The sequence below is a fragment of the Athene noctua genome, chromosome 5 (genome assembly GCF_965140245.1).
Source record: "Athene noctua chromosome 5, bAthNoc1.hap1.1, whole genome shotgun sequence".
Lineage (NCBI taxonomy): Eukaryota > Metazoa > Chordata > Aves > Strigiformes > Strigidae > Athene > Athene noctua.
In genome coordinates, this window is record NC_134041.1 from 34,131,019 (window position 1) to 34,144,074 (window position 13,056).

A 13,056-nucleotide genomic window follows, 5' to 3' on the forward strand; every position below is an offset into this window, starting at 1 on the left:
ATAAGGAAAAGTTATAGGTGAAGTAATCCAGGATTTTTTTTGCTTTTTGATTATTTTTTAAAAAATCCCATTCTGTTGAGTGGGGTCACACTACAGATTCTAGGTTGAGAAATTCTTCCATATTACTTTATAAAATGTTATCAGTATACTGTTTGTCAAACAGTTGGACAGATTTCCTCTTGACCTATGAAAAAGCAAGTGAACTTGCCAAGAGCCTCTGTTTATAGATAGAAAACATAAAAGACCAAAATGTAAGTTCAGAGATGCAGAGACGGAAAGAGAAGGGACTATCTATCTATCTATCTATCTATCTATCTATCTATCTATTTTAAAGATAAAATGATACTTCTGAGTTTTGTTTTATTTAACTATCAGTTTTTAGAGGAGTAAAAAATGAAGCAGGTCTACAAAGCTGTCTGCAATTCACAGATGAAGCAAGTAGAAAGAAGAAACAAAAACATTACTAGAAACAGCTACTGAATGACTACGACTACTATGTTGCTTCATATTCTTTCCATTTAAAGTTAAGATGATTCTTGGGACCCAAAGAGCCATTCTTCATTCCTAGATAATGTCAGTTCAGAAAATAATTTGAGAGTTAGGGTCAAATGATGAATGTGTATACAGATTTGCTTCAGTGAAGATCAGTAGAGCCAGGATGGTTTCCAGAAGCACAGGGCCAGAGACAGCTTTACCAACTACTTACATCAGTGTCATGAGACAGGCAAAAATGTTAGCTTTAATTTTTCTATGAACTATGAGCTGTGTACATGTAGAATGTTGCACCAATATTCAGTCCAATTCTGATCTCACTTCCACTTTTCTAATTTAGGGCCCTTCTGAAATAAATGGAGTTGTACTGGCATAAACCCCATTTGAGTTGTGACTCCACGCTGTTACTGGTATAAACCAGGCAAATCAAAATCAGCCAGTGCAATAAAGGATGATTACACCTATCAACTCCTCCTTCCAAACTAGCTGCCTGGTGATTCAGATCAAACGGACTGATGAGTGCTGGCTGTATGTCAACAAGACGAAAGAGGAGGCCAGAATATGGTGTTCTTTGGAATACTTAGAGATGCCGGGGGATGTTTAACTGTGGGCTTTGAGCCTGGACACCCCAAGCAGTCTCTAAAGCCCTTGTGACTTTTGGGGTTATTTACAAGAATGGTCATCAGAGAACCAATACATAGGACTATGAGGTGCACATTTCCAAATGGTTTGGTGGAGCTCAAAGTGTTTTGGGCCAGTTCCAACTGTAATCTAGTCATCAAAACAACAGAAGAGTGGGGAAAGGGTCACTAATATTTCTCTATTTAGATGACCTATGTTCTTTCACTATGCAGAGATGAGTGTTATCTAAATAACACAATTTAAGATCTGCTGGTCTCTAATAGAATAAGACTTTTTATAGTGAAAGAACATCTGCTTTCAATTTCTATTGTTAGGCATTATTTTAGTCAATGAAAACAAAGTGTGCTTGGGAAGCTGCCTAGAAGACATGTGATTTCAGGGTGTTGCTATTTTCCTTTTTATGAGAAAAGAGCCAGCTTTTTTCTTTTATGTCATGGCTGGATAAAATATGGATGATGGGAATTCTCTCAGACTCCGTTGATATGTGTAGGACAGCACTACACGCTTGCTGATTGAATAGGGGAAGCTATTTCTGTGTCCAACATTGAAGTCTCTTATTTGGTCTGGTTAAAACTCATGTAAGCTACCTAAATTCTGTTAGTCATCTCAAGGTCCAGTAAAAATTGCAGGATGAAAGAATATCAGTTTTCTAGATATGTGCATTATGGTTTTTATCAGAATAATTTAGGAGAGAATGAGGCGTTTCCTGGTATAATTAATGCTATTAAGACAATGGGAAGTTTGAGTTTCATGATATTTTGTGTTAGCTGCACTGTTGATAAGTTGGTGAGGAGGGGGAAAAGAGAACAGGAAACTGGATGAAAACAAACAGGAAAACATGAGAATATCTCTGGCTGTGGAGTACCTTGCATTTATGGGATAGCAGACTTCCTTTTCCTTCTCTGCTCCCTTCTCCCCTTTGCCGGTGTTAAACTTCAAGAATTACATGACATCATTTTGTTGCCTACGTGATTTCTTGATTAAATCGGTTGAGGTTTCCTGTGTTCTCAGCTTGGTGTCATGTTTAGTAGTGGTGGTGGAACCTCAAAAGGTTTAGATTGCAGATGTAGATCAGATAAGCCATGAAGTTATCTATTCGAATTAAACCTCATGGGTCTGTAGTCTGGTCCTTCCTTCTCCTGGTTATGTTGAAAATACCTCAGAGTCTCTGTTTTGATATTTGTGTCCGGAATTTCAGGCACTCTAGGAGGTTTAACACTCGCTGGTCTTTTAGATGGATAAACTTACAAGCAAGGTCTTGTTATTTTTTCTTTATTCTGAACGTGACTAAAGATTTTTTCAAAGAATTGATGCCCTGTTCTGCTATATGACCCTTGTTTCAGGATTTCTAAAACACGTTTATAAATACCAGTGAAACAGACTGTGCATTTCCCTGAGCTAGCTAAGTTTATGAAGTCACTGTACCATTAGTATTTATTGTAACGGAGAACCAGCACCCCTTATGTTCAGTGTATAGAGCAAGAAACTGAGGTACAGGTGAGTTACTGACTGAGCCAGGAAGAGAATCCAGATTTTTCCAGCTTTGTGTCAGCAGCAAGACTAACTTTCCTCAGAACAGCAGTTTCTTCCAGGGCCCCAATGTTTGCGTGTGCCAGCTGTTCCCATTACAGGCCAGATGTGGTGTAGCATGAGCCAGATGTAGCCTTCTCACATCCCACTAGAGTTAGCCCTTATAGAAGCAGATCAAAAAACTCTGACTAGATCAGCATCACATCTGAAAAAAAAGACCAGTTTCAAACACCTTGGAGAATCCCAGACTCTCCTGTAACTCACTGAATGACACCGCACCATCAATGGGCAGGACCTGCCCAGCAGCTGAGGGCCCAACAGCCCATTTGGTGGTTGTTCTAACCAATGTACTGTAGATGCGATTCTTATTCATATCAATGTTGCATTTCTGTGTGAAGCTTACTGGTCCTGCTCCTTGCAGCTTTGCCTTTGGATGGAGTCAAACTGTCCAGGTGAAAACAAGACATATTTTTTCCCTGTATATCTATCTTGTGTGTGTTTGCTTTTAATGAACATATTGCTTTACATTACACAGTTTATTATATTTGGGTGTTCAGGGTTTTTAATTTTCTGTTGCTGCTTATGCACAAAATAACAGGCTAATTCTTTCCAGATATTGCTCTGCTGACTCCTGACAGCATGTTTACAATGCCCTGAAAGATGATACAGAGGAATCCCTCTGTCCTATACAACAGCTGTGTATGTGTCTGATTGCTGAATGTGTGGTGAAAAGGCAGTCAATGTGGTGTAAACACATTACCCCTCTCACAGGGCAAGCAGGAGGGCTGGATCTCATGGCAGTGTTGGGTGAGCTGGGAGACATGGGCTGCTCATTTCCTAGTCCAGTCACCACAATCTCAAACAACATGTTTTTTTGGCAGTCTACCTCAAGGACAGGCAATTCTTTTCTTGAAACACTAGCCAAGGGGAGGAGCTGTGTGCTTTTTCCTTTCTAAATAGCACCAAAGTGTTCTCCTGATTATACCCCACTCTGCTTTCAAGATTTGTGGCTGGCAGAAGCTGTGCAGAAGAGGAGGCTCTGATCTTTCCTGCCTACCTCATTGTGTCTGGCTGACACCTTAACGAAGTGGATAAAAACTCGCAGGGCGGAGGACCCTGGCCTTAGCAGACATGAATTCAGGTCCCAACTTCGCATTTGGGCTTAGACCTCCCTCTGACACTGCACTGCACAATGTACATGGAATGGTAGCCTGAATAAGAAAATTTTAAATCAACATTTCTTCACCTGTTGGCTCCTAATTGCTGTTCAGGTAGTGCTGTGAAGATCTTATGGGGAGAGGAGTGCTGACTGAACCTCCCGGCTAGAGCAAGGAACCACAAGTCAGTATTTCTAGGATTTATTCCTGGCTCTTGCACAGAGACAGTCCCTCCCAGTATTTCAACTGCCAGTGGTTCAGTTCCTGCTCTGTAATATTCATCCTCATAACATTTCACCCTTTCTTCTTAGAGAATTGTGGGATGTTTGATTCAGTAAAAATCTGTGAAGAGTGAAGAGACCTGATAAAGGATGTAACAAAAGTCCTGAACATTATAAAAAACATGTTATAATGACCCAAACTGTGCTGGAGTTAGCAGTGGGTTATTTGTGCTCATATGGTTTGCCTACAAAGTCAGATCATAACTGGAGGTAATTCATTGTTCTGTACAACCTTTTGATGCACTCCAGTATGAAGGTTGTAGTGTAAAACCATATCTTTCTAAAAGAGAAATTGCAACAGATTTGATTGAGAAAAAGGTACATCTGGTATAGACATGCCTTTTACAAAGAGCTCAGGCTTTTACATCCCAGAGTGGGAGAAAAAAAATCTTACTGTGATATAGGAAATGCTTAATGAACGGCAATTTTCTTTTTCTTTAGGTTTTCAAATGCTTTAGCAGTTCTGTGTCTGGATTTCTCATCAGATCTTAAGAATACCTTGGATAATTTTTAATAGCACTTGCCAAGATACACAATGCAGAATAGCTGGTGTGTGTTTGTAGGGGGTTGGTGCTTTGTTACATATTTTTATATGTGTGTGTGTGTGTGTGTGTGTATATATATATATATATATATATATGGGTTAAGGGTTAAAGTTGGACAGCTGTGGCTGCTGCCTAATTGACCTCTTCTATCTCTCTCTTTTATGTACAAGTGCTTGATAACTAAATTTACAAAATGCTATGTCTCCATTCCGATACCAATCTGGAATGCAACAGATGAAAAAATTTGCTGCCTCTGAGTTGGTCAGCCTGCACGGTGTGTTGTATCCTTTGCCATGCACAGGACACAGGGAGTTTTTTGCTCTGTAGTACTGTAACTCATTGTTTCACTTTCCACGACCAGAGTTTCTACTATCGCCCTGAATATGGGTTAGATGCATTTAAAAAAGAAGTTGTGTTTGCCTCTTGTATCCTCCAATCCAAGTTTTTTCAGAAGGCCGTTATTTTACCATGGGCAACAATTTGTAACACTTCTGTACAGGTGATAATATTTTTTGCTCCATTCTGCTCTTCTAGGGTGACAGATTTTTTCTCCCTTTCTCCCTCTCAGTTTAGCAGGAGAAGGGGCACTCTAAACATCTGTGCTTTTGCCACTAAGAAATAATACAATTAAAATTATCTCATTAAACAATGAAAGTACAGTAAAAATACAGGAAGATAAAACTTGTTTTCAAAATATTAACAGAAAATAAATAGAACTCTGCAGAGGAAGAATGTAGCTGTTTTCTGGTTTGGGCCAGGTGTCATACTGAGTCATGGAAAACTTGGACTTCTTGGACTTCCACTCAACATATGGCTTGTGTTGTGATAGCAAAGCATAGTTTCTTTGCATGGAGGAAAGCCTGCTGGTTTCATTGCTTTTAATATTTTAAAAATAATTTATTATCTCTGTAGTATCTGCAGTCTGATGGCTTCAAAGTGCTCTACAGATGTGGAACTAAACTCCTTGGGGCAGGAAGAGTCCTGTTGTATTTATTTATAAAGTGTCTGACACAGGAATAGATCTTAGTTTTGCTGTATGGATTCTATCATAATATGAGTAAGAAGCAAGTATATTTTCTTGGTGAACATGAATGGGAAACCCTTGAGGAGATTTCTTCCTTTGTAGGGAACATGGCCACAGCTGAATGGTAAATCTTCCTGTAGGCAAAAGTATCTCAGGGATGACATGCTTATTTTGTCTGGTTTGGAAGAGAAAGGACCATAACCTGCTGTGAAGTAACTGAAGTTTCATACTGTTGTGTGAGGAAAGAAAGATGTGTCTAAAATATGAGAAAGTCTTAGTTTTATTTCAAAGCTTGATTTAGGTCCAAACTAGTTCTCACGTTTCATATAAATGAGAAGTCCCCTAGATCCTACAGGCTTTTAAAAAAAAATTTTTTTTTTTTTAAATGCCATTCACATTTACGTTTCATTAACACTTTTATTTCAGGAATTTAGTTTCCAGAATCATGAGCACTAGTGAGCCTCTGGCTGGGGACAAAGATGGTAGGAGTTTAGGGATAATCCTTTTGGGAAGTGTCAGTTTGGATGAAAGATGTTTCAAACCCAAGGTATTTCTAAAAACCCACACTGACTCAATAGATGACCCATTTTCTGATTAAAAAAACAACATCTGACAAATTCTGGAGCAGTTCTATGTGTTATCCATCTCTTAAACATAGGTAAACTGAGGAAACTCTTATTAAAATTATGCAAGTTTCTAAAATTATGCGAAGCAGTGCCAAAGCCCTGACTCCCAGTCCTTAGGAATCAATTGTATTGCCTTCCTCTTGCACTGGTCCCCTTTGGACCCAAGCAGTTTGCCAGTATTTTGGGTTCTTACAGACTTTTCTCATTAGAAAGAAAAAATCATTAGAGCCAGACATTTTTTTTTAAACTCAATTCACTTGTTTATAAAAAATGTATTCAAAGTAAAAGTTCTGTATACAAGAGGATTCAAACTTCCAGGAGGTTTTTCTCTTCAGTTTCCAACTTGTTTTCAGGCAGCACCTTTCCCATGCTTCTCTTGTCATCGCACAACTTACAGGGTCTCCATCCACCACCATCTTTCTTATGAGTATTCTTTCTTCATATAAGTTAATCAAGAAATATGTAATGCTCTGACTTGGTGCTAAAAATCAAGTTAAAAGTAAAAATTTCCATTTATGGTGGCAAATAAATTATTATGGGAAGCCAGATGCAGCTACTGCCCTTAGCTGTTTTGCAGGCTCTTCTGTTGAAACTACTGTCCCTGTAACTGAAAATGACCAAACAGGATACGTATCCACTTCTGAGTTACCAGAAATGTTTTATAGTTCACTACAGTAGCATAAATGGAAATCACCAACAGACTGAATGTTTGTACGGCACTGTAAACTGCTGTGAGTCACCCAGTCTCAGAGTCTGCCGCTCTCTTCTCCTGGGGGAGCCTGAATTCCAGTTCTGCAAAAGCTTTGTGAAGGTCTTCATTTTGACTTTTGGTTGTTTCCATAATCAACTCTATCTTATATTGTCTTCACCTGTTTTAGCTGATATTGTATAAAGTCCCTGTCACACCTACGATGCTCCTTTTTTTTTTTTTTTTTTTTTGCCTATGATTGTAGAATCAAACCATCTCTTAAAGGTTTCCTAATTTTGCTTTGCTCCAAAGTTTTGTCTCATTTTACAGGATTCTCTCTAATCTCAAAGCAATTTTATTTACTGGCCTAAGCAAGTGAGGTTTATGTGAGTATGCCTTCTTTTAACCTGTAATTCAACTGAATCTTGGATCGCTTTGTGCATATCGACTTAGCAAAGCAGTAGAGCTTTACCAGGTAGTAGTGCAAGTGTCATAAAAATCAGCACTTGGATAGAGAAGGAAACTTCTTTCACAAGCCCACTGTGAGAAAGACTTCCAACTGGTGCTCCAAAAGTTTTCTCCTCTGCTTTCCTCTATTGGGCCAGTTGGCATGGACATGCTGGTTGGACAGTCAGCGGTGGTGGGGACCAGCTAACACATAAATTGCTCTTTGCCTGGGCTATGTGGGAGTGAGGGTAGGATTAGGGTGTTTGTAAGGGGGATGGGTTATGTGGAGGAAGGGATGAAAGGACTTAAGTCACAGATCAGTTGGAAGCTAGGCTTCATTCATTCTTTTGCTCACAAAATTGATTTGTTTCAGGTCTGCATTATGGGGCTTCAAGATAATCCAAGTCTCTGAGTTTCTCTCTATCTGTTCCAAATCTCCACACACAAGGTTTTCTGAGCTCTGTCAAATATGCCCTACTATGTGTTTTCACAACCGTGGAGGCCAGAATTAATGAAGTCTGGTTTTCCTCTAGTTTGTGTTTTGTGATTGATTTTGGATTCTAAAAAGATGTATGCTCAGAATGAAGTATTTCCCAAGACTGGGTCAGTTTTTATCAATGAGATGCTAGAAGGGCTTTTCCTTCTTTCCAGCTGTAGATTTCTATCAACTGTTCTGCAGTTTAATTTCTGTTCAACCTGGCTTGAATCCATGGGTTTAAGAGGGAGGCTGGCAGGCAATGTGATTGCCTGGGAAATCAAGCTGAAAATGAAAGAGTATATGGATCTAATTCATTCAGTGTTGGTTTAAAGAGTTAGCCAGCTGAGCCCTCAGAGTAAGACTGATCCTCCCCAATATCTCACCAGGTTCTGACTGCTGTGGTTAGGAGTTTTATGACTTGCTACTACCTAATAAACCTCTGGAATTAGAGGAGTTTCTTCAACAAATACACAATGCCTTTCTAGCTTCAGGTCTAATGAAGAATCGTTTTGCAGTTGTCACATCCTCTCAATTCCTTGTTCAATAAATTTCAGGTATTTGGGTAGACTATATGTGGCAAACACACTGATTGCTGCACCTCAGGGAAGGCCCGAACAGGTCAGTAGTTGCTTATCTTGGGAGCCTTCTTCAGCTACAGTTTTCTAGATGCTCTTGGTTTTAATGGCACATTTCTTTGAAGTGAAAACAGGGTAAACTGGAAAAATTCCTCTATGGTCTTGGATAAATGTTGTTTAAGATACCATTTACCCTACTCTGCGCTGTATTGTTGCTGGCCTGAATACCTAGAACAAAGGAGGCTGTAAAACAACTCCTCAACTAATTGAGCAGGAAAAGGTAAAACAGTGACCTCGATAAGAAACAAGCACAATAAGCATAATAAAGTCCCGAAGAGGGACTCCATAGTCTCCCTGGTATCTGTCTCCCACGGAGACTAAGTTTTGCTGTGGATTCTCTTTTTTAGCATACCTGTTTAATATCTGCATTTGATCTGGGTGTTGTACTCTGTTCTTGTATAAGCGTAGGAGACCAACGAATATTATGGAGGACAGGTTAGCACAGGTAAAAGGTTTGTTGCCATATGACTGTTTACAGGAGACGGCTAGCACTGTATTCTGATCCTGAAACTAATAATAACTTGAATCTGATGTGTGATGTCTGATGTGTGATCAAAAGACTTGTGACTTTTTTTCTTAAGTCTTTTGATTAAACATGTAGGAACAGGCAAGTTATATGCCCTGTATGTTACATGCAGGGCAATTTGTTTTAATATAGTTCTATGTTAATCAGTATCTGTATAATAAGTCAAATACTACTTTGGACTATTTGTTTCCATACTCCTCTTCTAAATACTGTCAGAGGAACTGCTTTCCTCAACCCTCAACTGCAGACTGAACCAGAGGAATTTGTCATTTGTCCACTGAGTAGGCTGAGAGCTGGCAACAAGGTTACAGTGAAAGAAATCCATGGTAATTTAAGAAAAGGGGGTGGGAAGAGAAGGAAGAGGACCCATCCTGTCATTCAGATGCAAGTGGTGTGAATGTTGCAATGACACAACCTCAGGACAGACCTTCAAATTGTAAAGCCTGTCACCTTAGAGGTGCAACACTGCTCTCTTCTCTCTTCCTTCCCCCCTCACTAAAGCACTGCAGTCAGTAAAGAGTTTGTTAGTTAGTATTATCTGGATGTAATTAGTGACGAGATGCAATAAAAAAGTCACCTTTCCTTAAAAGGAAGAAAGGAGCAAAGCTGAAAAGAAAGGGAAAAATGAAAGGTGGGAGTGTTATCCAGTATTAGTGTAGTAAAAAACATATATCCTTGTCTGAACCCAATTATCAGCCTTGCCTGACTTCCCTGGAGATTTAACTGTTGGGTCTCTTCCAGAACTCTGCTATGATCTCAGATGCTTTGCATTTTGAGATTCAAATGTAAGGAAGTTAGCAAGTAATATATGGATTTTCAAATTAAAGATCAAGGAGCAGACTGATTTAGAATAGCAGGACTTCATGGCTGTAATCCTTGGATTAAATGCTGGTTTTCTCTAGACATGAAACTAGACATTGTGTTTCTCAGGGAAAAAAGAATGTCCATCAAAATAATCTTGAACCCTGGGGAGATGGGATGATAGCTGCATAGTTGTCTGGAAAGGGTTTTAAAGTAAATCTCTTGGTGTTTGGATTAAACTGGACGATATCCTTATGTGTTTGAATGATAGCTGTTGGGATTACAGCCACATAATTGTCAATTCCATCTGGCAAGCTCCTCCCTTCCCAGTATGAGGATGACACAACTACAAGACTTAAAAAGTAATAATGTTTGCATTATCTTAATTTTTTAGGTGTTAAAGAAGGTATTGGGGGAACTATATTGAGGTGTTGGAATATACAAAATTATTTGTACGTAAATGAAAGGCAAGACTTTTCAGGGACTAAACAGAAGGTTCTTCAAGGAAAATGCAAAATTAGAAAAAATCTTGATGTATGGCAAGATTGCTGCCTGTATCACTTGTATTGGGACACATGCCTGGCCTAGAAAATGTATACTTGAGCCTCAGCGCATTCATTGGGTGATGATATAGAGTGTGTACCTGTTGCTTTGCGTTGTTGTTGCTCTTTCTTACTGCTGGAGGCTGTGTCCCAGGTTCAGCTTGTTGTAGCAAAGGATGCTCAAGCCCATTGCCCAGGTCTGTCCTGCATAGTCTTTACAACAGATCCACGTTCTTCATTTCAACAAGTTGTTGTTCTGGTTGCCACTTGATATGAAGCTTTTCCACAGCTTTGGTGGTGGTTGGATCAGGTTGTTCATGAGCTCAATGTTATTGTGAAAGGCTGAATGTATTCATTTTAAAAAATGAACTGAAAATAACATCTTACAAAAGTCATCATGCATTTCTTTGTCAATGATCCTTTGTTGGTTTCAGCCTCTGTTTCTTTTTGTAAGGATTTGTTCCTAGGCTGCCAGGCCTGAATGGAGAATAGGAAGTCACTCCAGCTGTTTTCCTCATGTTGGCACTCTCTGCTGAACAGGAATTGCTGAGCAAAGAACATAATTTCCCTAGAGAGGTTTACTGGGGTAGCACAAAGGCAGTCTGGATCTTTTTTTTAATGAAAAGTTCCTGCCAAATACTATCATCAAGGGTTGGGGGAAGGAGGGAGGGATGGAAGGAGGGAAAGAAATACATGAAGTCTGGAGTCTGCTTGGAACAGCAAGAAACCTGCCTGGGAACGCAAAAGAGCAGTGTTTTTCTCTGCCGAACTCTTGCTTTTTTAACATATAAGCACTTCTCCAGAAAAGAGGTCTGGGACATTTTTTTTTTCCTTCCCTCTTCTGTGAATCTTGATTCTGACTATTGCTTCTCCAATAAAGTTGGAGGGATTGTGAAACTTTGCACTTGGTTTTGGACTAGCTAGTGGAACAAAAAATAAGCAGAATTCTTTCTCTTAAGTGTGCGCCAAATTATCAGCTGACACATCACGCCACATTAGGGTGATAAATGCACGTCTGGTCATGGTTTGCAGTAAATTCCCTATTTTTTCCCTTTTTCTAAAAAAAGAAAGATAATAAGCCTATGACTCCTTTGCTTTCTTTTTGCTTTGCTAAGGAAAGGTTAAGGAAACAAGCCATAAAGAATAATTGACACATATTTGGGGGAAGAGGAAGATACAGAGTCATTTCACTTCTTGCAACCCACTTCTTATGGGTTTAATCCAGGATAAATCTGTAATGACTGAAACATACTGCCACCTGATGCTGTCTGCTCCTGGGTGGGAAATGCATTGGGTGGTTTATTCCAGTCCTCAGTGCACTGGTGACCACTTTATAAACTCCCTTATTGTATTTGACACTTTCTGGTATTCCTACTGGCAGTATTACTAAAGAACTGCCTTGCAGTGTGAATAGTCCTCTCTAGCAAGGCAGTTTCAGGGAAGAAAATATTTGTGGTTGGAAGACTGTATGTTTTAGCTCATTCTTTGAGGATGCTGCAAAATCCCTGTAATGCGGAAGGCAGCTATGACTATATCAGAATTGACAAATTGCATGTGTAGTGCTCCTGACAGTTCAGTTGTGGACAAGTATGGAGTAACTTCTTATAGGAAAAGTTCCTTTATGGATCCTATCAGTATTCAGCTTATAACCCAGAGAGAAAGAATTTAATATTCCTTTGGTGTTTTTTTAATATAACTGCATAATTATTAGTTATCTGATCTAGGTTCTGATTTCCAATCCAGTTCATCTCCCTGAGCACAGTAACATATTGCACAATTAATTTGCTGTTTATAATATTCCCTTGAAAAGAGTATCTTCCATCCTGTTTATTGGTGTGTTTCCAACTGATCTCTGGAGAACAAAACAGTTGGCTTCCACTCAAACTTTTGTGTTACAATGTTCAACCTTGACCAGTTTTGAAGTTCTTACTTGGTTTGTACTGAGGAGAAATTATGTTTGACATCAGCTAGATCTTTGCCTATTAAAAAAGTTCAAAATACACCTTTAGTAATGTCATCCCGATACAATGGATAGGGTCTGCGTTTGCCAAGTAGTGCTTCACTGCTAGTAACGGGCATGTTCAGAATAGCACAAAACTGATCTACAGTCTGGCTTGCTCACTGGTAGGTTTTCTTAACTTTTCACTAATACAGCTGGGATTTTGTGTTCATGTATTAATTATTAAGAAAGCATATATAAGCTAAAGGACAATTCTTGTCTAAGCTTGTGAAGAACTCAGAAGTGGACTGGATGTGAAGCTTCTTATACGTAAAACATCCACGTACTGTGTTCAGTCATCACTGTGGTTGGTACTTTGAAAATACAGAAGCCAAATATCTTGTTAATATACCCATCACAAAACACGCTAAATGATTGATTGGTTGGTTTGTTTGTTTGTTTGCAATTTTGCTTGAGGCAGACAATAGGATTTCTCCAAGTGGAACATGGAATCACTTGTTCTTGTTAGATCTTGTTACTGTCATGTTGCTGTTCCATTCCTGCTTTTATATAGACAAATTTTTTTCTAACATAATTTTCTAGACCTGGATTCGCTCTAAAATTTTCCACTCTGCTGGTATGTGAATACAGGAGGATTTGCCCTTCACAGAATTTTGTTTATGTTTTTATTTTGCTTTTTTGG

The 13,056-nt window shown here is 39.1% G+C and overlaps 1 long non-coding RNA gene across 1 annotated transcript in view; it reads right to left on the reverse strand.

Annotated features, from left to right (window-relative positions):
* Positions 1 to 13,056, reverse strand: part of LOC141961415 (uncharacterized) — a 28,357-nt gene that overhangs the window by 5,475 nt on the left and 9,826 nt on the right. The window lies entirely within an intron of this gene.